The sequence below is a fragment of the Denticeps clupeoides genome, chromosome 5 (assembly GCF_900700375.1).
Source record: "Denticeps clupeoides chromosome 5, fDenClu1.1, whole genome shotgun sequence".
NCBI classification, from domain to species: Eukaryota; Metazoa; Chordata; class Actinopteri; order Clupeiformes; family Denticipitidae; genus Denticeps; species Denticeps clupeoides.
In genome coordinates this window covers 24,514,727-24,539,917 of record NC_041711.1, presented here as the reverse complement: position 1 = coordinate 24,539,917, position 25,191 = coordinate 24,514,727, and the positions used below count along the sequence as shown (strand labels likewise).

The following is a 25,191-nucleotide window of genomic DNA, read 5'->3' as shown; positions in this document are numbered from 1 at the left end:
ACTGTCTGTGTCTGCAGGGTGTTTGATTTTGTGATGTCATTATTAATTCAATGCAATATGTATGATTAATTAAATTGTTTGATTAATTAACACTTGTAACAGATACAAAAAAAATCAGTATGCTTTAAAACACAGAGGAGGAAAAGGCTGCTCCTTTTGGGATAATTGGAGTGCGATAACTGTACTGGTGAATGAACGCGAGAGGTTGATGATTTCTCATCTTTGCCACACTCTGCATTCTCCACATACAGATCTGACAGTTAATTAAGGAACTGAGGAGTTGGTGCCACACTCACATTGTGTGTGTGTTTGTATGTTTCACATGACAGCCTTCACTATTTCCTTTCTGAAAAACTGTGAAGCAATGTACCAATGGTAGAAAGAAAATTAACTGTTTCACAGCCATTTTTGCATTTTTGTCCCTCGAGATGTTGCACACTTCTGCATGCGTGACAATTTCTCTTTTGCTTATTTAGTTCTAAACATTTTTTAAATAGACAATAACGTCATCCTTCCCAAAGCATGCGCACATATAATTCTGTATCAGCGGTCACTGCTCTTTCCCCAGACTACACTTTCACTTGTAATGCATTTATTTCCTGCCTGAATAGAGTTTCATGCTCACCTGTGAACATTCTGGCAATATTAATAATGCAGAGGGACGGAAATCAGGCAACCGAGTGAGAAAGATAGCAACTTGTCCATTTTAGACCATTTCATCCAGGAGACCTGGACCAGACCTGTGTTTGCCTATTAATAGGGTTGCTCATTTGTCACTGGACCCCATAGTTCCCACAGCGTTGTGATTGGAGTGTGTGCGTGCATAAGTGCAGGTCGCCCCTAAAGGTGCCCTCTTTGAATTTTGCTGCTGGTGTTTATGGTTATGAGGTTAATATTTAGATTAGCTGCCTTTGCAAAAAGACACCCACACTCAAGCAGTACTTAAGTGTGTGGAAGAGAGTTAGTAAGAGAGAGAGTTAAAAAAAAAAACCACTCTGCATTCCAGAAAGCCAGACTTTGAGGAAAGAACTCGTGCACATGGGCAGCAAGCTCCTGCAAAAACGCCTTTCGGTCTTTGTGTGTTTCTTCACACGCTTCTACCACCAGTGTGTTGTGTGTAGATCTGTTCATGCGTGTTTCTGACTGAAAGGCAGGGTTAAATAATCATGGCCTCAAGTTCACAAATAACGCCATCGACCTAAACAAACAGGCCCTGGCGTTAATGAATAGTTCACTCAAATATTTACGCAAGAGTGGAACGGGGGCCTGGCTGAAGACCAGACGTGGTGACTGAGCAGATGCCTCTAATGCGTCTGGAGCTGGGGTTCGAGTGACAGGTTTAATGTGCCCGAAACCTGCACAGATTGTAAATAGGCATAATTTGTCCGGATGCCTGACGATCCATCCGAATGAAGAAGCTGATCCTGCGGAATGTTTTTCTTAACACCATTTGCCCACTTGTATTCTGATTTTCTGTGCAACGTTCACAAATGTTGACGATGGACAAAGGCATGAAAAATGCCTGAAGAGCCACAGGATGGATCAGAAATAGTTCACTCTATATCCATAATTGCTGAATCCAGATTGGGATTGTGGCATCCAGACTGCATCCTTTGCCAATTTAGAGTCATCAATCCACCTAATGTACATACTTTAGGGGGGCTGGAGGAAACCAGAGAACTCTTGAGGAAGAGTTCTCTGGGAACACAGGGAACACACACACACACACACACACACACAGGGATTTGGAGCCTGGATTCCAAAATGTTCTGACCAGGAGCCAGAGAGAAACATGTTACGTTCTCCACCCTCAATCCTGGAGCACCTCTCTTCACGGTCCCTCTTTCCGCCTGTCTAGCTGTCTGAGTCTGAACCAGTGCAGCTGCTGATGTGTTCATTGGACAAGACAGTCAACATGTAGAAACATGCACAGTAGATTGATGGTGGTTGGAATCAAGTCCATCTCCAGCCATACGTACAGTGTCCCATGCTGAGGGTGGGAGTCCACCTGCAGTAAATAACTTTCTGTGCTTCTATGATCTTTGTTCTGTAAAGCCCTTTGATCAGCGTTTCTGTAATCCATGAATCGTGGTTGTGGCTCTCTTTGTTCTTTTGTGTACATATTTGGGTTTATTAGAGTGTGAGCTCTGAAGAAATAGGTTGATGCCTCCAGGTTTTGTGAGAGTTGAATGTGAAGTCTGGAGATTATCATCCACCATTCAATGATTCTGAGCTCAGTTGGCCCTTCATTTCATTCTTTTCCAAGAGGCGTGGATCAGGTTGGCTGGAGCCTGAAGACCATGGTGCCCTGAGCAGGAACGTCTAAATCACTAATCTTAAGATTTGTTTTGAAGCAGCAGTCACAGAAGGATTCCAGGTATCAGGGGGTAATTTCCATTCATCCAGGGAAATATGCGTTTACATTTACAGCATTTATCAGACGCCCTTATCCAGAGCGACTTATAATCAGTAGTTTTAGGGACAGTCCCCCCCCCGGAGCAACTTAGGGTTAAGTGTCTTGCACATAATGGTAGTAAGTGTGGATTGAACACGGGTCTTCTGGTTCATAGGTGAGTGTGTTACCCACTAGGCTACTACCACCCTGTGTTGGAAAGAAAAGTTTCATGACAAAGGTCACTGGCCCTTGTTTAAGCCATTTTGTCTCTCATTACATTTGTGGGTACACTGTGGCCATTTTGTCTCTTATTACATTTGTGGGTACACTGTGCTGCTAAGTGCTGTGTTGAGATGTCTATTGAACCTCATTTGTTGAAGACAGTCTACCAGGATGAAATCGGGCCATGGATCCTCCTCAAAGCCTCATCTCCACAGGGTTTTGAGAGAAGCTGTGTTTGAAGGTTCTTGTCTTTCATTACTTTTATTTTCTTTCATCTGTCTTCAGTTTCCACCGAGGCTCCAGCATTTGTCTTGTTGAATGATGACAAGGTGATCCCTGCTGTTTCTTTCTTCACCTTTATATCCATGTTCGTTTGATGACTTTCCTTTTATGAGCTCATTCTGCAGCCACATCGAGGTGAAAGCGATTCAACAAAACTGCAGCAAATTTTATTGCATCACCCTTTTCATCCAGCTGAGCCAATATGTTTCCATAAAATTCAACCTGCTCTGATTCTGATTCTACTGTCGCTATTTTAATGCGCATAGAATGGATTTTCAAGCCTTTTTAAAAACAAAATTTCTTACTCAACAAAGTCAGAAGTTACACATGCGAGCATATACTTTTTGATTAATTTAATTAGAATAGGCATGTCAGGCATACAGTAGCTTTTGTGTGGCAGAAATAAATTGCTGACTTCTCTGCTGTTGGGAGGATCAGGCCCAGTGTCTTCAACTTTTTTTTTTTAGTCTTTCCTTACAATTTATTCTGTTCTTTCATCTGTTGGCCCACTGCCATGCTGTCTATTTTTCTCTCTCCCTGGAGGAGGCGTGGAGAAGTGCTGGCTGGCTTCACTTGTCTAAAAGCCCATCCCTGGCATTCACTGAATGAATTGGCTGCGGCAGATGCGGATGAGGGGCCATTGTGCGTTGCTGAAGCAGCAGATTTGGGCATCTGAGTGCACACACACACACACACACACACACACACACACACACACACACACACACACACACACACACACACACACACGCACATACATACACGCAGGTGGTGCTCAGTTTGCTGTAGGCCTGTGTGGACTACGTGCACCTGCACACTGAGGACCACCCCTCCCTTCTCCCACTGGCTCTTGTCCAGCCCAGGCCTCAGTTCATTGGCTGATGAACGGGTGATGTCACCACCCATCCAGTACTACTGACTGGGAGGGTGAGGAGCCTGCCTGCTGTTTTCCCTTTGAATAGACTGAAAGAACAAAAATACGGGTGAATTTCTTGCCTTTCAGGGCTGTGTCGGTTGGGGATAAGGCTTTGTAGAAAAAAAAAAAAAGCCGGTGCTCCACCTGTGCCAGGTGTTAGATAAGTACCTGCTGGCAGGCCTGTTGGCATGTTACTGTACCTCTGTAGGTGTGATGGATGTAATGCTGGTTGCCATCTGCTCTGCCCTCTCTGAACTCCCCTTCTTTCTGGCATTTCCTTCGCTCTAAAAAAACAGTCCCATCAGTACTGTGCACCCAGTGCCCTGAGCGGGCAAGAATTTTCTGGAAGGTTTATTTTTTTTTTTTTACAGCCACAGCTGAGTCCCTGCACCACACCCCCCTCCCTGCTGCGTGTGCGATCAGCCTCTGCTTTTCCTTCCTCGTGGTCTGAATAAAATTCCATGCATCCTTCCAGCACAGTTTTCTTTGGGATGGCCACAAACGGTGTTTGCGGGTCTGTTGTGCCGGTAACCCCGGTCACAGCGGAGATGTCTACCCACTGACCCACCTTCAGCAACCAGTGCTGCGCTGCAGTGGGCCGAGAGTTTTATGTGCTTGGCTGTGTGTCTGTTAGCCATGCTAATATTGTGTCAGTCTGGATGCATGCAGCCAGGGCTTTGACAGAAGATTGATGATCTACGAAGTCCAAGGGAAAATAAAAACTGTGCCGCTGGTGCTGTGGGCTGTAACTCTGAATTTTTTTCCCCCCAAGACTTGAAAATTGTGGCATAAACGAACACCCTCATATTTAACCATTAAATATATATTTAGATATTATGTTTAATATAATAATAGTAGTAGTACTTTAATTAAATGCATGTGCACATGTAAATTTTTTCCCCAAATCTGCATATTTGTCCATTACAAAATAATACAATTTTGAATGCTGTTATAATGCTGTTTTATTTTCAGATTGCACCCCATGTAACCGTCAAGTGCATCCTTCACATGGGGAGCTGACTGGATCTCTATATGTTTCAAAACTGCTGCTGTTGATTTGAATGACTTCAGATGACAGGAAACACGATCATAGACAGCATTGCTATCTAAATATTAGTGTGAGGTTTTTTGGATTTCATTTTTTGGCCTCTTGTTTGCTGCAGCAGGGACTCTATTTAGACAGGGGCTGGCCGGGGGGTGGCGGAACTGCTGAATGTTGAAGTGAGCAGAAGTCAGTTTTCACACTACTTTTTATATCCATTTTTCAAAAAAAAAAAAAAAAATATATATATATATATATATATAACTGATTAGACAACTGGCTTGTTCATTTTAACTACTGTTAACTTAAATCCTCAGGCAATCTGGTGTTTCCAGGGTTTCACTGCTTTGTAGTGAACATTTGAAAGTGCTTGATTTTAAACAGTCACTCAGACGGGGGAGCGTGAATGAATATTATTTTACTTTTCTGTTCACCTCCAGATTCTCTATGGCTGACAGTGATCCGTGTTGGTGTCTGTGTGTGGGGGAGGGGCAGACAGAGGGTTGAGCCATGGGTGCCCAGTAGGGGGCAGTGGTGCTTTAGTGTGCAGCTCAGTTTGTGTTGAGCTAATGAAGCGTCTGCGGGGTCCTCGCCCGCCTCGCTCCCGTCTGCTGGAGCCGCCGACCACTTGTGCCATGTCACGATACCAGAAGAGAGCTGTTTATGTGGAAATTCACGTTATTTACATAACGTTGCGTAATGTACAACAAATTGAAATTTCCATATATTTTTCACCCTTCATTCTTGGGATCTTTTTTTATGTGATTGTGTGTTTGGGTAACTTTATTTAAACTGAGCAACCTGTCTCACACAGAAAACCAGGAAAAGAAGTTCTCCTGTGTTGTAAAGGTAAACAACCTAGCAGCAGCTGCTTAAAGTGTTGAATTTCACCTTGTGTTGGGTCTCACATTACAAGGCTCAACTGTCGTCAGTCAGCACGACAGGCCGGACAAAAGGGAGAACAATCAGTAACTTCCCTCTCAAACTGCTCTGTTTCTGCTTTTCTGCCCTGGTGTCTTGTGTTTCAGTTATGCTGTGCAGAGTTCAACAGCACACGGACACTGCGGAAAACTTGAAGTACAGCTGTGAGATGCTGAGGGAAGTTCAGTTTCACTGCTGATCATAGAGACAAGTGAAATCTGTGAATCACTTCACGACCATGCAGCCTTATCACAATGCCCGACTTTACCTGCCAGTCTGCATCAGAGGGGCAAAGATCCCATGGGTGTATAGTCAGTCTGACTGTATAAGGGATTGTATCTGATCTTTACACACACACACAAAAACAAATCAGTTTCTAAGTTTTTATTTAGAATGAATAAACGTGTTTGCTTGTTGTACAAAATTGTCATTTTGATTATTTAGATTTCCATTCATTTGTATGCATTGCACATTTCTTCAAAACCCTTTGTGTCAGTGTGAAAATCTGCCTGTCAGAGTGACAGAAGGAACTCCAGATCATGCATGTCTTCAGTCCTGATCCTGATCTTTTTATTAGCCACAACTCTGCTGATATTGCAACGCTGTCTTGTTGTGCTAAGTGCCTGTTACAATCTTCCCAGAAACCGTGTCCGGCATTTTGATTGTAGTAATTACATTAGCCTCACTGTGACCATCAGAACAGGATCTCTTCTTTGGGCTCTTGAGGTGAAAATAACACAAAACATTCTATGCTAATAACTTTTTAAGCTCCTTATTAAGTTACTCATGTTTGTAATAGTGGTGTATGTGGTACCAGGTTCTTGGGAAATGCAAATAATCATTTAGATCCCCAGTCATATTAAACTGTGTGTAATGGGTAGAATTCCAACTGTCATTGTAACAGCAAACTTGTCAGTGCATGATATTATAGTTCAGGTGGTATAAAATTATACCACCTGGTAAAAGTATAATGTATAACGTAACATGAAAGTTGGCTTCATCCTGGCTTGCTGGCAGAACGCGTTTGTAGCTTCGGCGTAGTGTGCTGTGCATTTGGGGTGGCTGTAGACTCAGTGGAACGTTTCTGAATGTTTTCTAGTGCAGTAGAGATAATGTGGGCATGATTGCGCAAACGGATCACTTTTCGCTGTTGTGTTGGCAGCAGCATTCTGCATTGTGTGCCCTGCCCAGATCGGGCGCAGAGGCTGGCTTGACAACTGTTGGTCAGTGCCCACAGCAATACAACACCGAGAGCAGCTTTCAGTGCCGGACAGATGGACTAAAACCAACCTGGCCCACTTACAGGATGGTGGAGTACCTGTCTCTCTCTCCGCTCCTGCACCTGCCTCAGCTTAGGTGCGGCAGAGAAGAAAGGGCCCTTTGGGTGGAGGGTGTTTGGAATGGTCCCCCAGAGGCTGCCGGTCTCCCTCAACACGCAACACACACACCTCGCCCCGCTTTTCCCAAGCTCCACCTCAAGCCATTGCTGACGCTTTTCGCAGCTGTCTGGGGAGCGAGCGCGGCAGATGATAACCTCGGCTTGTTTGCAGTGAAAACAAGGGGAAATGGGTGGACCGGTGGGGAATAATGCACTCGTTTGTCACTGAATACCCCCTCCCAGTCCATGGCAGAGGGAGTGGGCCAAAAACTGTCCAGCACACCTCTCTATGGCGAGAGCTTTTGAGCCAGCATACAATGGGCCCCAGCGCCTCTGTGTGGGCCGTCTCAGTGAGCTGGACTTGATGTGGCTTGCAGGGCGGAGGATGTGGGCAGCTCCACATTTCTGCCATCGCTGAGAGGGCAATGTGCTGAGTTTGCATGGCTCTGCTGTTAGAAACTGCACTTCACTAACCTGCTCACATGTTTGTAGGAAACAGTAGCGGCAGTGTCTTTAACGAATAGTCGGACACACCTACTTATTTATAGGTCTTGCATGTTTTACATTACAGAACAAAACTGAAGACACAGGACTATGAAATAACGTGAGGTTATGACGTTAAACAACAGGGATGGTTTCTAACAGTCCTGAAGGTTTACGCTGAACACTTTCTTATCCTGAGCATCTCGTGAAGTGGCTTTTGATGAACACAGCAGTCATTGACGTTAAGAGAGGCAAAAAATCTGATTTATCAAACATACTTCACTTCCTCTAAATACTAAAAATGTGTCTTCAAAATGGCCTCCATCTTAGTCTCCAGAACCGCAATAGATTAGGTGCGTTTTGTGTGTGTGCATGTGTGTGTAATAAATATAATTCCAAACATAATCACAATGTATAATGGCATGATAATTATGCTGTAACAAAAACACATTATGTATTATACTCTGCTTGCTGTTGAGTTTTGGCGACGAGTGGTTTTAAACTTGGCAGTTTACTTCAAAATTGAACTTAAAATAATGGATAGTGAGAACTATTAAGTTATAAACAATATGTCTACTTCTCAGATACAAAACAGACAGTCTGTGCCTTCCCAAGGACGTGCTTTTTAACAGGAACGACTGTAATGAAGCACTGGCAGGGCTGCGGTTCATTGTGTGGGGGGTGCACGTTGCTTTGAAGAGCCCTGACTGGCTCTGACAGGAAAACAGGTCGCCGCAGCGTTTTGGATTCTAGATGCAGGATCCATTCCACCTGTAAATTATCCATCACTCACTGGCTCCGTACATCCAATTGATTCAAATAGACGCTACACCTCTACTTTGATTTATTTTCAATCCTGTGCATGAGACGCCTCTCAGGACGGCTGTCCGCTCTCTGTTGGATTTGCGTGCCATGTGACTCGACTCGTCAAGCGCTGCGCTGCCCGTCAGCAGAGGGGAATGAATCTCCCCGACGCACCGTGTTGAGGAATCTGTGGAGTTAAGGAATCTGTTCAGTTGTCAACTGGCAGGATTAGGATTCAGCCAAGAGCCGAAGAGACTCAACCTCTTTAGACTGGCATGCGAACTCAGACCAGGGCTTCCTCCAACCAGATGGACAGACTTACGAAAATCATCGGAAGAATATAATGAACCATCGCGGCCATTATTACTGAATGTTGTTGCTCTGTTAATGTGATGCACAGTGCCCTGGGGGGTTTCTATATATGCTGGCTCTTTCCCAATGAACTGGTTTGCAGATTAATTGATGGTGATGCTTTCTTTTGTAATTGTTCCAATTTCAGACATTAGGAAGTTACCCCCAAATGCATATTTTGAATATGGTGTCTGTTCACCTTTCTGTAGCAGGTTATAAGCAATATTTAAAAAAAAAAATGGTGGATGTTTCCATCAATTATGGCAACACCATTATTATCTCGGCATGAAATTCATAAAAAACAGTTAATTCTGAATGACTCTTCAATGCGTCGTATTTAGCGTGAATTCAAATTACTCTTAATTGCTCTCCCTGTGAACCTTCATACAGTTATATTTCACAGACATATCACCTGATCGTAAGGAGCTATCCTTGTCTGTTGGACCCACCATCATACACACGGGGGTCGTTCTGCACACTGGTGCATCAGTCCTTCCCCGGTTCTCCTTCCTCGGCCCTTTCCCATCCTCCAAAACAAGGATCCAGGGGGCAGAAATGATTATAAACCAGGCAGACTCTCCTCTCTTCCTCCATTAGTAACCCTTCTCTTTTCATCTCTCACTTGCACACACGCTTCTCGCCACTCATCGCTCCCCCACTTCTTTGTTCCTGTCAGTTTTTTTAACCCTTTGGGGGGTTTAGTATGTGGAAGCCTTTAGGCCCACAGCAACAGCTGCAGTAAACAATAAATTCAGAAGCTCACAAAGCTTTACCATGCCCTTTGGAGAATTAACAGTTTCTTCACATGAAACAAGGGCACGGGCTTGGCACTGGATCTCCCCAGCTACACGTGAAGCTCAGCAGGCAGCACCACCGCGGCATCTCGACTCTGACATGAAAGAGGAGTGAAAAGTATGGATATGCAGTCAAGTTGTATGAGAGAGGCTGTGAGACAGACTCAACTTTTGAGCTGCAGCTTTTTTAAAAAATGACCCTGTGGCTGTTTCCTGTGCATGCCTGGTCGCTCTGTGCTGAGGTCTGGTGCTGTGCTTGTTCCACGTCTGGTCTTGCGGGCGTGCATTTCGGTTTGCCTGTGTTTGTGGTGATAGGCCACCCCAGGAAGCCTGAGTGTCAGTTAAGTGTCTCTTTTTATATTTGGTTGTGTTTGTGTGGCTGTCTGTGTAGATAGATCGTCAGTGGTAGCAGTTCCTTTACTGCAACTATTTCTGTTTTCTTAGACCTACCCCCATCTCTTGTGCTCAACATGTTGTGCTTGTGTGGTTTGAGAACTGTGGCAAATTGCGAAGATTATTTATCTTTTATGATGTTGATTGTGATGTGCATGTTCATGTCTTGTGCATTGGTGTACAGCCTTAAAGCTAGTACTGTTTAAAATACAGTCCTGTGCTATGAAATGTTTGATAACGTAACAGGTATTCAAAGTCCCATAATAAGCCCTTAACAGGTACCTTTCCATGTTCGGCTGCTCATCATACCCTCTGTCTTTTCCACTGGCTGTTCAACAATTCTGGATGATTGGGACAGTAGGGGGAAGTAACCTTCTTCTCCATTCTTTGACAGATGGCTCACTGACATAATCAGACTTATACAAATGGAAAACTTCTGGTTCTTGATGTTCAACTCCATAATGCTATCTGGAATAAAGTCTTTGCTTACTTTGACAAGGGCAACTCACCCAACCATCCGGTTCATCTTACTAGCACAAGTACAATTGCTACAATTGTTCTCCTTTGTAATATTTGTCTCACCTGTGTTTGTTTGTTTTGTGTTTGATTCATCTTATATAAAAAAAATTCAATGTATTAAAAAAAACTGACTTTTGCTTGCAGGAGATCATTCGTCTGTTTACAGATTTGGGAGAGACCAACACCCAGTTCTTATAGTACATTTACATTTATGACATTTAGCAGATGCCCTTACATCGAGCAACTTGCAATCAGTAGTTACAGGGACAGTCTCCCTGGAGACACAGAACCTGATTCACAAGCGAGTGTGTGTATAACCATCAATGTTTTTTCTCACATCAAATGAAATCATTGCTACATTCTCTTTTAAATAATTATCATTTGCCCTTTTTTTTTTACACGTTTATATGAAATCTGTTCAAATAAATGGACTTTCTTGTGTGGCTAAGACCTATGACACAGATGCAAAATTGATCCAATAATCTTTACATGAAGATACTTATTTTTTTCCATGTCACATTTACATTATTTTTCAAAATTGACACAAAGCTGTCACTCAAACATGATAGCAACGTGCTTGCAATGTGTCCACAATGAGCTGCCATGTTCTACAAAAACAGGATTTAAGTTTTGCCAAAATTATGCTTTTTTTAAACAGAGAATAAAGCAAATTTCACAACAAATATAATGTAAGCCAGATAGTTCTGTTTATTTTACTGTCGCCGGTTACTTGTTGAATAAAGGAGCACAGGAAGGTGTGCTGGAACATGTAAAGTGGTATCTGCTCAGTAACCACACACACATGAGCCATGAGCTCTGACCTCTGATTGGTGTGAGACGATCCAGTTGGCTGTGGTCGGGGGCATGGGCCCCACAGAAGGGTTCTTCAAGTCCTAAAAACACAGGCTCAGCCCCAGGAGAGAACATTCTGGAATTTGAAGCAACTCTCCTGGAGGCGGAGTTTTCTAACCTCCCAGCAAATACCAAATTGCAGACATTTTACTCTGTATTCTCTCCTCAGCACCTTGTTTTTCATGCAAACAGCACCTTGGGAGTTTATATTGCCCTTCAGACAGATCTGCTTTGGGTTTACTTGTGTCTACATTTCCATTGATTCATGAGCAGAGGCGATAACTCCTGATAGGGAATGAATGGCTGTGCATTGCAGATTTATCTGCTCTGCATTGCTGTGCCCAGTCAGGAAAGATTCATGGATGTTGGTTTATTTAATTTCTTTTACTTTTCATACAGAAAGGTAACTGATAAGTAGAGAGAGTGCGCTCTATTTTATTTTTTCCTTTTCGGCCTCGGACGTGTTATCTAGACAAACCCACTTGCAGCCGAGATCCATTTTTTTTCCCTCCTTTGGGCTTTCATGGTGTGATTTCAATCGCGATTTGCAAGCACAATCTTTTTATTCCCTCTTTTTTCCTTTCCCATTCAGGACCCACTGTGTTATTTCTCACCGGAGCAGCTGAAAGAATATGTTTTGGAATTGAAAATGGGGCAGGAGTGTCACTGGCACTTTTATCCTGTGTTCCCCTCACAGAGACTACACATTTCCAACTCCCTCTGCTGACTTATTAAGACTGAGCAGAATATGAACAAGCTCACACTATGCACACCAAAAAAAAAAAAAAAAAACATGTAGAAGTGCAGTTGAAAATGTTTAAGCCGTTTAACTATAAGGATCTATTATAAGCATTGCCGGTTATAAGCATATGCTGGTTCTGGGTACTTCAACCCTGGCCATTTAATTCAATCAAGATAATTCATTTTAAGTGAAGTGATTGTCACATGTGATACACAGCAGCACAGCACATGGTGCACACAGTGAAATTTGTCCTCTGCATTTGAAAGTGAAGTGATTGTCACACGTGATACACAGCAGCACACAGTGCACACAGTGAAATTTGTCCTCTGCATTTAACCCATCACCCTGAGTGAGCAGTGGGCAGCCATGACAGGCGCCCGGGGAGCAGTGTGTGGGGACAGTGCTTTGCTCAGTGGCACCTCAGTGGTACCTTGGCAGATCGGGATTAGAACTGGCAACCTTCTGATTATGGGGCCGCCTCCTCTACATATTGGCAAGATATGTTCCAGAGTAAATGAAGGGAATGTTTTTGTCTCTGTATTTTTATTGTCATTCGTGTTTTGTGCTACTGACCACACTTAGTTTTGGACAGTTTTGTTCCTAATGCTGTCACTGACCTAGAGAAGTTTATTCCCCTCATTCATGTATGCATGAAGGCTTATATAACACGCTGTCCGTCCGTTTTCATAACCGCACCTCAGCTTCTAATCGCTGAATTGCCTTGGCAGCATCAGAAGTGGGGGAGGAGGTTACAGAGGAAACACTTCACTCGTCTTCGCCCAGCATGTTAGGATGTAAAAAAAGTTGTGAACCGCAAACCATGTGCTTCATTCCGCTGTAGAACACTTGTTAACAGTTCAAGGCTTCTTTGGTGCAGCCTGTTGGAGGCGGACAAGGTGACAAGGCAGTGTAATTATAAGATAGGCGCGTTTATGAAACTGACAGGACCAAAACCTGAATAACTTTGCCGTGAAAGAAAGATACAATTTAGCACCTTGCACCATTGAGGAGGGCAGGATTAGTATGGTTCCCTTGGGAATGAATTTTTTTTTTTAATTATGAAGACCTTGTAGCAGACAAAGGATGAAACACTGTTGCGTCGACACACACTCCTGAAAACACACTCAGATTTTATTCATGTGGTAAAGTGATGTGTTCTATTCCATGAATGTCATCATAGAAACCCCTAAAAACAGGTGAGTCTCCTGAAATCACTGTGACAAAATATATAGGGGAAAAAAAACAAAACAAAACAAGGGCAAGCCATGTTCAATGATAACCGGGGTGGGGGTGAGGGTGGTCTGTGTGAGGAGAGAAGCTGTCTGACATTTCATCATCTATCCAGTAGCACTAAATGTCACTTCAAGTCTCTGGAAGAGATTTGTGCTTGACTGGCCCTCTCGCCACATGTGTCAGCTTGCTGAACCCGACTGGTTTTGATTGGGAGCCGAACCCCCTCTGCACGGCGTTGGCCCCCCGTGTTGCTGGGGACGATATGGACTAATGTAGCCTGAAATGTCTGGAGCGGCTCTCGCTCTGGGCGCAGGGCTCTTATAGATGCCTGCGTCAGGAGCAGCGCTGCGCGAAGCAGGTTGTTTTAAAACTGGAGTCGGGCTTCATAAGCTGTCAGTCCCGCCGGGCATGTGAGAGAGGTGCTGAAGGATACGCGCAGGCGGACGAGGGGGGAGGCGCTGGCCTGCATGGCGCCACTCTGACAGCACGCATCATGTGTCGGGTTGGCTCGGAACACCATGGCAGCATGAGCGGGCAGAGCCAATACATAAGGCTCGACTGGGCCTCTGGAGCCAGGGGTGGCAGTGCCAGGGTCAATTTAATAAAATGCATTTTATTAGACCTCCTGGTTGCTGCTAGAATAAGTGCATTTCATAGCACAGTGGCAATCGTGAAGTAATAGGAGACATTATGTTGTCAGCTAAAACCCTTCAGGATTGTGTTAAACACTGAAGCTTTACCCTAGAAGAGTGACACGTCTGTTTTTCTCTCTCTCTCTCTTTCTCTGCTGTTAATGCACCTGCACAGGCTACCCGTAATAACTCCATATCACTGTCACTGTGTCTGTACCCACCTACCTGAACTCAGTTGGAGCTCTCATGCTTGCTGTTTCCTCATTCTGGAGCATTTAAGCCGATACGTCACGCGCTGTATTCTCTTGGTTTATCTCTTTATTTAAATCCTAAGGACACCTTTGACCTTACACTAGTGAACAAGCCAGTTTGAAAATAGTACCTTAATAATTAACCTGAAACACCACGTTCCTCCATGGAATATAACATGGCATCGCATTACCCACTGGTGACGAACTGTTAATGTCTGGGCACAAGTAATGAGCTGGGATGCTACTCACCTGCAACCCATTGGAATTTCGAAGTCCTTCCTTGACAGGGTTGTTGGAGGAAATCCTGACATCACCTCTTTTCTGTGTGGGTGTGTGTGGATATTGGGTTGATGTTAAAGTTGTGAATAGCCCTTGGTTCAGGTTCTTGATTTCAGTTTCAGTTTCTCTCCCTCCTTTGTCGACCCATCGCATGTCTGAGAATCTGAACGTCCATGGCAGCTTTGTTCTTATGCTGAAATCACCATTAATGTCTCAGTGAGTGACGGGTTCCTGACATGATCAGATCAGATGAGGAATCCTCCTGCTGACTCCAACGTGAGCTGTTGCCTCCCCCTGTGTTAATCCATTTCCCAGCTTTAATTTTGCAGGTTATTCATCCGGTTTAAACAGCACCTTCCCAGTATTAAATATTTATGACTGCTTAGAGTTTGAGATTTTGGATGTATTGACAGGTATGGAAGGTCTGGGCTACCGCTGACTGACTGAAGCCACAGGGATCCAGAGAAAGGAGAGGTTGGGCTATTAACGTATATAACTGGCTTGCTTGTTTGCAATGGGGGGCCTGCATCCAGCTCTGCCAATTTTTGTGCCTGTTGGCCGTCTACATGCTCCAACACCTTCCATCTGGAGAGGGGGGTTATCATTCCTGATCAATAATTTAATGGAGCGATACTTTCCCTTTTTTCCACCTCACCCTCTGTTCTGTTTTTGAATGAGAGCATTTGGGCTGTTTTGATCCCTTCTCATCCCATGCGAATAACAAAATGGCAATGGCTAACAAAATGGCATAGTAGTGACATGTTCAAAAAGGTCCTCGCACTTCATTTCACTCCGGGGAATATGAGGTAGGGCAGTCACGCATTAATTGAAGTTCGGATTTTAGCAATAAACATCTCAGGCCCTCGCCTGAGCCAAAAAGGCATAGTATTGGCATTTCATTTCCAAATTTTCAGTGGGTGAACATATCGCAAACATGCCCCTAATATTATTTAATGCCGACAAAACGTGTTTAGGCTGAGATGCACACAAATCTTCTACTTTTCCAATCAGAGGGCCTCCACCCCATCACCATGTATGTGGTGCAGCCTAAATTTGTGGCTGAATGGTGGGAGAGAGGCTCACCCAGCGCTCTCTGGTTTTAGTGGACTGAGTAGATTATGCTCATCTTGTTTTAGTGTGATTGCCTTGTAGAGTGGTGCCCGGAGCGTGTTTATTTTTAATTCATTATTCTCTTTTACCTCTTGATACTTCAGTGCTGTTAAATGCTTTAGTCAGTTGTGTTTTTCTCCCTCAGGGTACAAATAATTATTCATGTTAAAATCACAGTTTTTTATTTTTTTGTTTTGCAAGGAGACATTTAATGTTGGGTTGAATAATATTTATCAACTTCATTGTAAAATATATGAATATCGTACAGTACAGAATACTTTTATAGTATCATGGTTATATATGATTTATTTAAATCTTGGCAACTGTTAATTTATCTTTCTAATGCATTCATGATAACAGTACCTAACACTGATACTGCCTTGTAACAAGCAGCATATCAAAAGTTAAGGTAATCAAACTAGTATGTGATTCTTAACCAATTTCCTGTGATGTACTAGATGAAAAATGCTTTGAAGTATGCTTGGCTAGGAATGTATGCTCATGGCTTGCTTAGCTAATGCTCATTATCTTAATACAATTGTATGTCATGTCCATAGGATAATCTTAACCATAAATCTTACTGCGTAATTAGTCCAGTAATTTTTTTTATTAAAATTGGAACCTTTTGTGATTGACCCATTGGATATTACTTATAATACACTGGATTTTATAGATTCTGAGCAGAGATACAGAAAGAGAGCGAGAAAAAGAAAGAAAGATGCTATTTGTGTGCAACTCTCTCTCATTCGCTCTCTCGTTCTCTCTCTTTCTACCCCAAAGCCCTTGTCTTTGGATGAGGGCCAGAGGGGGTGGAGGGGTGGTAGTTAGTTTTTCTGAAGTTCAGACAGACCCTGTGAGTTTGTGCCAGCATCTATAATGAATATGTATGTATATTTATTTCTCTTGTCACACCAGAGGTGCTTACTACTTGAATGCATTCATCAAAACACCACTCACTTACTCACACACACATGCAAACACACACACAATCAAATATCTTTGATGTTTTCAGTATTTATATTTCATAGCCACACAATTCCACATGGCTAGTGAATTGTGAGTATAGATTAGAGAATAGTCTGGATGTTTTGAATGATGTGAATGAGAGAAGGTTTCAGCCTCAAGAGTGGGGTTCTCTTGACTTTTTTTCTGTGTTGAGGAAGAGACATATTTGCTAATAGTAGAAATATTTCATGTTGTTTTGACCAGTTGCACTTATGGGAAATGTTACATAATTTTGAAAATGAAGAAATGGTTGTGATTCTGACTCATCTGGTGGGTAAAATTACATAATTCATTATTTATGGGAATGTTTCATCCTCGAATCTGCTTTGACATCACAAGTAGGGGGCAGAGCAATTTAAAAAAAAAAAAATCTATGTTTGGGTGACATTACAACCTAAGATTATGTACTTAGAGAATATTTTTCAACTTCGCCATGTAGCATTAACATATCTGCATAATTCTTCATAAAGTATGGAGAGCAGTTTAAGCAAATCCACTTTTCACACAAAGGAAAAATTTTAACTACAAGTAAATTTGCGCTTGTGAGATTTATGTGGCTTTTTTTGTTTATCAGGAGAGGGACTTTTGGTTTAGATGAGGCATTTTAACATTAAGATGCTGTAAAGGTTAAGTCAAAGTGTCTGCTATCAGCGATGTTTTTTTTTTTCATACCAACAGTTATAAATAAAAAAAATCACTGATTGTTTTAAAATCTGACGCATCTGTATACTATGAATGGTGTGACCTGTCCCTGGAACTCTTTAGCTGTTAAATGCCTCAGTGGATCCTCTCCACCACCCCTTTCCCTTTTTTATTCATACCAAAATATTTTAACGAATTACAGCGTATCTCAGGTTTCATCTTAAATGTCAGTACTGTAGGCAGCCTATCTGGTAACATGAGGTTGTTTGAACTCTGGGAAACCATGTCCTCTGTCTGGCCTGGTTGTGAACTTTGTGCATGTGCCCTCCATTTTGAGTCCCATTTAATTCGTACAGACACAAGCGTCAGAAGCCTCGTCGTTTTCTCTCCGGGGCCTGTAGCGTCTGATGAAAGTGGCGTAGTGTATATTGTAACTGGAAATTGCAGCTCCGGGACTTTTTCTCGCTGGATCACAGAAGAGACATTGACGGAGACTGGCCCTCTCCTCTCATTTTTGTGAGCCGGGGGTCTTTTGAGCGCCATCCTTTACAGCCTTGCAGAGAAAGAGCGAGAAGGGGGAGTTTTTTTTTTTTTTTTTTTTGAAGAGCCCAACTAATAGGCTGCCATTGTCTGCACCAGCACCAGGCAGCTGCTGCTTTGTGTCCGCATCGTATATGCTACTTAGTGCAGAGAAAAGGAACTTGCTCCAGGTAGTAAATAGTCAAGGATAGGGGCTAATTCAGCCCCCGTCAGCTCCTTACCCTCCACTGCTGTCTCTGTCGCTCTTCACAAATGTGAGGCAGGGGAGGAGCCCTGCTCACCCCCTATTGTGGCCTTAGAACATCAGGCGGCAGCTGAAGGCAGGACAAAGCGCCATGGAAAGCAAAGGGCTGCCATTATAACTCCATCTAACCACCCCACCACCTGCCACTCAAGGCAAAAGCAGAAATCTTATTAGAGCTCTCGTCTTTGCAGCAAAATGAAAGAAGGTGTGCAGTGAGGGAGAGAGGATGGTCTGTGCTTCCAAAAGTTGAACATTGCACACCCCTTGTGTGATTTTAAAGCAGCCTACTTCATCCAGCAACCAGGTACAGGGTCTGTGTGTGTGTTATTTATTTATTTATTTTTCTTGAAAATTAAAAAAGTTTAAAAAGAGCCTTTTGGGTTGAAGAGTTCATGTGAAAGCACCAGACTGATCATGCCTTGATAACCTGATCTTGATGCCCTCAGCTGCATTTCCCCTCATGTAACAGATTAAATTAGTCAATAGTTGAACCATCATGGGTGACTGGGTGGTCTTCATTTTCATTCAAGTCCCTTTGTCTGACCTGTACCCCAAGGTAAATACAGACTCTGTGTTCCATGTGTGTTCGAGGAAGAGTTCCTTCCCCGATGAGCGTGGAAGATCACAGCAGCTACGCTCACCCTTGACAGCTGGTTATGTATTCATGCATGTATCATCGGCTCTCTGGTCCCATACCGTCTTTATTCCTCAGTGTCCAGGATATCAAAGCCAACATGCCGGCCTCCCATGAATTATGGAGCCTGATCTGACGGAATAGATAAGGAATAGGTGGGGGAATATTGATCTGTACTTTAGCATGTTTCTGGGAGGGGAGCATCCTTTATCTGTCATCTCCACATATATGGGAACTGCTGGATGTTTCAGCCTTTCCTGTCCAGAATTCTTCACTGCTTTACAAACCTGAGAACATTTACGTTTCCTCCCAGTCTGATGTTATGCAATTCTTTATATTTTTTCTATGGCAATTTTGGAAATGCTTGATAGGGAAAAGGAGGACTCTATTCCTGAAGTGCACTGTGTTCCTTGGTGGGCAATTGCGAATTTCCGTAGGTAAAACGATGCTCTTGCCTTACTTATATACATAAGAGGAGGCAAATACCGGGTGTTGCTCTGTGACATTGACGCAGGAGATTGTGCAACATTGAGGAGCTGAAAGTAAAATTGAGCAATTTGGCGGCTGCAATTTAGTGAGTGTGTGTCTGTGTGTGTATGTCAGGCGGTTGCAACAGAGGATTTTTTATGATAAATGAGAAATGTTTGGGGCAATTTAAATACTCATGTATTTATATTTACAAAGATTTATCTGCTTAATTACACAAAACCAGATTTTGAATGACTATTTTCATGTACATTTTGGTCCATTTTCATATGTGGTAGAGAAATTCACTATATGACTCATATGCAGAAAACATCCCCACTCAGAACAGTCAGTTTTCACAGGAGGGCCTCATTATTTTGGTGATTGGCAGCGATGATTGCGAATCATTTGTTGTTTTGCCTGATTTCCACTTCTGCTTGTCCACTGTGTGCTGATATTGCTGAATTAAGCATTGATGCTTGCAGCATGACTGTGGCATCACTGATTACGAGCCTCTCAAAACCTGGAGAAACAAAGAAAGCACACCAGACCCCTGACCATACAGTTGCCAATGACTTTTATTGTGCTTGTTTTTGAAGCTTCTACTTAGCAGAAGAAATGCAAGTCCTCAGAATTGTTTCACTGGTAAAACATCAAGATGGTTTTTATAATAAACGTGGCACGTATTGGAATTGGCAGTTCAGGATTTGAACCTGCAACCTTCCGATTATGAGTCCGCTAGGCCACCACTTATATAGGTAATCATCCTATAGATTAATAACTGCTCCAAATATGTTATTAAACATTAGTTTTATAGGACTGAACGATATTTTGAAATTTAACTTTTTAACTTTTTCCAAAAGTTGAATAAATGTGATTCTGTAAATCACAACCCCTGATTCTTCTCCATTGGTTAATGTCAGGTTTGATTCTGGAAGACACATGTGCAAGCCCACTGTCATGTCTGGAGAGAGTCAGGGAACGAGAGACTGGAACATTTGTGACCCCCCTGAGGTGTTGGGGAGGCAGGCAGAAGAGAGGGACCAGGCGAATGGACACTCAGAGACTGATCACCTTTTCCTCCATTCCCGCTTTGTGTGTGTGTGTTTCGACCACTGGCCACTTTGACACTTTCATCTATAGGTCGGGCAAAAATGAATCATGGCGCACAGTGGTCCAACAATTTTAACTTTGATCACAGTGTGCGCAAGGCCGCTGAGTGGCGTGCAGGGCCAAACAGCTGCGCATGCACAGAACCGATCAGGCAAGTGGTACAGATTAGTCTCTGACAACCACTCTTGTGCCACGCCAGCCATAGAAAATAATGGGTTTCAGAGCGAAGCGCAGCGCATGACTTGTTCAGTCTGAAAATTGCGTGCCACCCCCCCCCGAGTCCAATCACATTGCGCTGATGTCATTCTCACCCATCACCAAACCAACCATATGTGTCCCATGTTAAAGCCACGCCCACTTAAACGCAAGCAAGGATACTTGCGCTCAACTTGTGGTATGCTAGGTGCAGCTCAGTTCATATTTCTATGTATGGTTACGCTACAGATTTTAATACACATAATCTAGTGAATAATTGTAAGTGAAATCACAATCGCGATATTTGTCAAATAAAAACCTTTTTTTTTTTTTATTGGTTAAGCCCTAACACACATGCAGTGAATCTCTAGGATGATCAATGAATCTGTTTTAATGTGGTCAGATCACATTTTAGCAGCCATTCATACAGCCATGCCACCCAACCGTAACATCCATGTAATCTCTCACAACTGTTAGACTGCCCTACAGTAAGGAACGCCTCAGGAGGGATTTTTCTTCTTCATTTAGCCTAAATGATCACACTTCAGTGAATTTGCTTCAGCACACAACAGTGACAGAGAGGTGGAATGAATCACACCATTTAATTTCCTGTGCTGCCATTGGATAGGAAATTGGACTGGTTTTGCCATCCTTGAGTGCACGACTAACCCCGTCTCTTTCATAACCTGTCAGAGGGACGCGGTGCCGGGCAGGAGCTGGGCTGACGCGTTATTAGTGGGTGATGTGCATTAGTCCCATTCAAGTGCTGAAATTCAATTAAACTCTCTTCACTTGTTGTTTGAACATTCCTTTAGAAGCTTTTTTTGTACTCTGTAATGAAACAAGGGTTTTGAGAATTCTTTTGCCAGTCAGACTTTCTTTCTTGGATACTGTTCAAGAATGTGCAATTCAATTGCTGCTCAATGTAGCTCTAGGTAAGGTATTCTATTCAGATATTATTGTAGACTCTCAAGAACACATTTGGGACATTTGAATGTGTGCACTGTAATTTCATACAAAAAAGCTGGAAATGTGTAGGAGATGCTGCAGTCTATCTCTGAGTTGTGTAGGTAGATTTCTGTGTACTTGACAGGCTGTCCGCAATTTTAAATCAGTGCAGTTAGTGTGTATTGTGGCCCAATAGCTTGATGGATTGGAAGACAGAAGTGTGTTAAAAGTCTGCCCAGGCCACACGAGCTCTAATAGACTAATTGGCCAATGTTGGTGGTTTGAACAAGTAGATTTCAACATGACGAACACTAAAGGAACCCTGAAGAGGTCTGTTTTCATTCATCTGTGATTTTACTGAATTTCAGGAAAAACCTAAAAATCTCCCAGCATCTCAGCCCCATTTACCGAATCCAATTATCCTTGTTGCAGAAAAAAATCAAACGTCTGTGTCTGCAGGCGTCGAACTCTGGGTCTGCCACATCCCTGTAATATGTTCCCCCTCCAGTTCTCTCCCTACAGAGAGTCTGGCCTCTTCTTCAGAAGAGCGCCTTTATCCGTCTCCGTGATGTATAACATCATTAATCCCGCCTGAACGCCGCACCAGTGTCTGATGTTCATCTGTTCTGCTGTTATGCCCTCTTCCCCACCACTGTTTCCGCACGCATGGTCTGGAAATGGGCTGCTCTGCCGTTATACCTATTTTTGCTACTGTGACCCTGTGCGATGTTTTTCTTAGAAGCGAAAGTGCTAGATTTTTTCCCCATTTCAATTTAGATTTAATACACAAGATGGAGATCAGTATCATCCTATTATCGTTTATCCACAATATTGAATACTAAAGGCTTTTTAACATTTATGATTAAATATAGGCAAACCATAGTGAGAAAGTTTGGATTTGCATTTGTACTGTTGCAATATTATTTATTCATCAGTCAGGTAGGGAACAGATTTACATTTACAGCATTTACCAGATGCCCTTATTCAGACATACAATCAGTGGTTACAGGGAGAGTCCACCTGGAGCAACTCAGGGTTAAGTGTTTTGGTGTGTCACCCAATAGGGGCCCTACCAACACCGCAGATGTTTCATGTTTTAACTGGTAAAAAAGGCTGAATGATATTTACAGAATTATGATCACCGTGGCATATCAGCTGGAGAAGGTGGCCAAACACATTGGAGTCACAGTGAGCTGTTTCACAGTCCCACACTTTCAGTTTGGTCTCTACACAAATAATTACTCATTGAAATAGGCATGTGTATCAGTATAAAATATTTCTCAGGTCTGCACTGTTTGTCTTTTTTACAATCAGTTGTTGAGCCTGGGATGTGCAAGGTTTACTTTCATCTCTTTATCTCTCTCTTGTGATACTCTTGCATGCCTGAGATGCCTTTTCCTTGCAGACGCCACATCACTGGCAGTAAGAACGCGCTTGTCAGACACGATGCTCTTTAATATATGCCATGTCCTACATAGATCGAAATCATGGCATCAAAGCACAACTCTTCATACGAGCTGAATTTTTACCTAGAAGCGCGTCGTTGCATTAGTTTAATTCCAGCCTTCGGCTCATTTATCCTGCTACATACACAGCATTAAAGACATGTTTCGCCTCTGCCTGGATTCCTGGAGTCAAGGGAATCTGGAAGTTGGTGAAATATCACTGCAGCGGAGCTGCTGTGATCTATGTTATTGGATAGAAAATTCAGAAATGTACTAAAAGGGTATGTTTTAGAATAATTTTATGGGTATAGGTTTTTAAAATTCTCATTAATTATATTTTTGCAACACCTTAAATTATCATTTGGGATAATATGAAAGATGTGTTAGTGTAGTTTTTCTTAATATGAACATTAAGACACATTCAGATTTGGCTAAAGAAATACCATGAGGTTAACACACTTTCCAATAGAAAAATGATGTGTGGGGTACACAGCATGTGTAGGAAGGTGTATGTGCAATATAAAGCCTCTGTCTTTTGACATCGCGCTTTCCAAAGTCCTTCAAATATGTTGCCAAAGAGCATAGAGTAGAATTTTTGAGCAACCAAAAGCTCATGTGTCCATATTCTACAAGTACTGGTGCCAGATTTAAACCCTTGAAAATATTGATTATTTAGCTTACTTACTTCTCTAGATACAGCAATCTCAATGTGGCTCCCCAGAAACTGCACAAAGTGGGTCCAGGGTTACTTGCAGCATTTTTGTCAAAACTAGTAGGAGTTGGGAGATAATAAGACTTTTCCTATCGGGAAGTGTGTGAACGTTCTGGATTATTTCAAATCTGAGATGGTCAAATGATGGGTCTTCCTTGTTTTTGTCCTTCACTCACCAAAGCTCGTAATTTCCTTCAATTATTCAATGGATCAAAGATAGCACAAGTATATTTTATTCCTAAACAATGATCCTCTGTTGAGGATGGCTCTGAGAGGATGGCTCTCATTGGGGCTTGAGATACCATGTTATGATGCAATTCCCTTCAGAGGTCAAGTTTTTATTCCTGTTTGTGCTCTCAGTGCGCGATTGTTTGCGTCTGTAGTTAAGTGATGTGCACATTCCAGCACTCAACCACTTGTGATGACAACTGGCTAAGTGTGACAGTGAAATCCCAAACCCTGCTGAGTGCGTCACACTTCTGCCCTCCAACAGTGACTGGGTGGTGACCCGAGCTACGGCCACCACAAACAAGCTGGTGAACCCTGCCCTCATTCTGCCGATTTCCCCCACCCTTTTAACAAGGGGTGTTTTCAGGACCACTTCCACCACACTCTCCAGGAAAGGCAAGGCAGTGCACTCGCCCTGTTCGCGGCCCCCGATGCAGCTGTTTCCCCTGCCCCACGTCAGGTCTCCCATCACAGGGGTCCCACGCTCCACACCCACTTACTACAGGCCAAGGGACGCTCCACATACCTCCTGTTTCCATACCATTGTTTGCTTGACTTTTATGTTTGCCGATTTGATACTTTTTTTTTTGCTTGGAAAAAGAACCATAAATGTTTGACATCAAATCAACACGAAGAGCTGATCTGGAAAGAATAATGGAAATGCTCCGGTAATGGAACCGGCTTGTGCCCACCACTGATTAAACTTGTTTTTGTGACCAAACATTATCTCAGTCAAAGCAGTCGTACTTCTGATACAATGGTTGTCATTCCATGTGAATTGTTCTTTCAGTCTTCTTGTCATATTGTTGGTAGAGTTATGTAATGCCACTGGATAAGGGTCAGTAAAGAGCACAGATGTCACTATTTTCCAGGATATCATACATCATGCATCCATTTGTTGAAACGTGATTCTCTTTGAAACTGTACCATTTGAAATAGTCTGTGTTGTGTGCACATACATAGAATTAGCTTTATATGGTAATAATCTGTGACTGTCATTGTGTTATGTGAGCTTCTAAGGTGACTGCCATTTTTTTTCTGGAATAACCCACAATGGGTTTTAACATATGGACATGTAGCAAATGTAGCAATTTTCTGTAACATTTTCTGTGTTTTACATTGAAGAGGTACCTTAAAGGACAGTTGTGGCATACTAATGTTTCCAGATGTTTGGTATTTGAGAAAAAGATAGAGTATAGTAACATATTGTGTGTATTAATTAGAATTACTGCACTGGAGAACTTTTGATAGAAACACCACTGATGATTAAAGTGTGTTGCTTGTTTTTGTGTCGAGATTTATATGTCAAGATGCCAACACTTAGAAGCAGCTGCTCATTTACTCACATGCATCAAAATTGTGAATAGTATGCACATAGCACATGCATGTTAATGCATATGACATAAATGGATGCGGCTTGC

General features: G+C 42.7%; 1 protein-coding gene across 1 annotated transcript in view; it reads left to right on the top strand.

Moving 5' to 3' along the window:
• cdkal1 (CDK5 regulatory subunit associated protein 1-like 1) overlaps positions 1-25,191 on the top strand; it is a 224,192-nt gene that overhangs the window by 118,301 nt on the left and 80,700 nt on the right. The window lies entirely within an intron of this gene.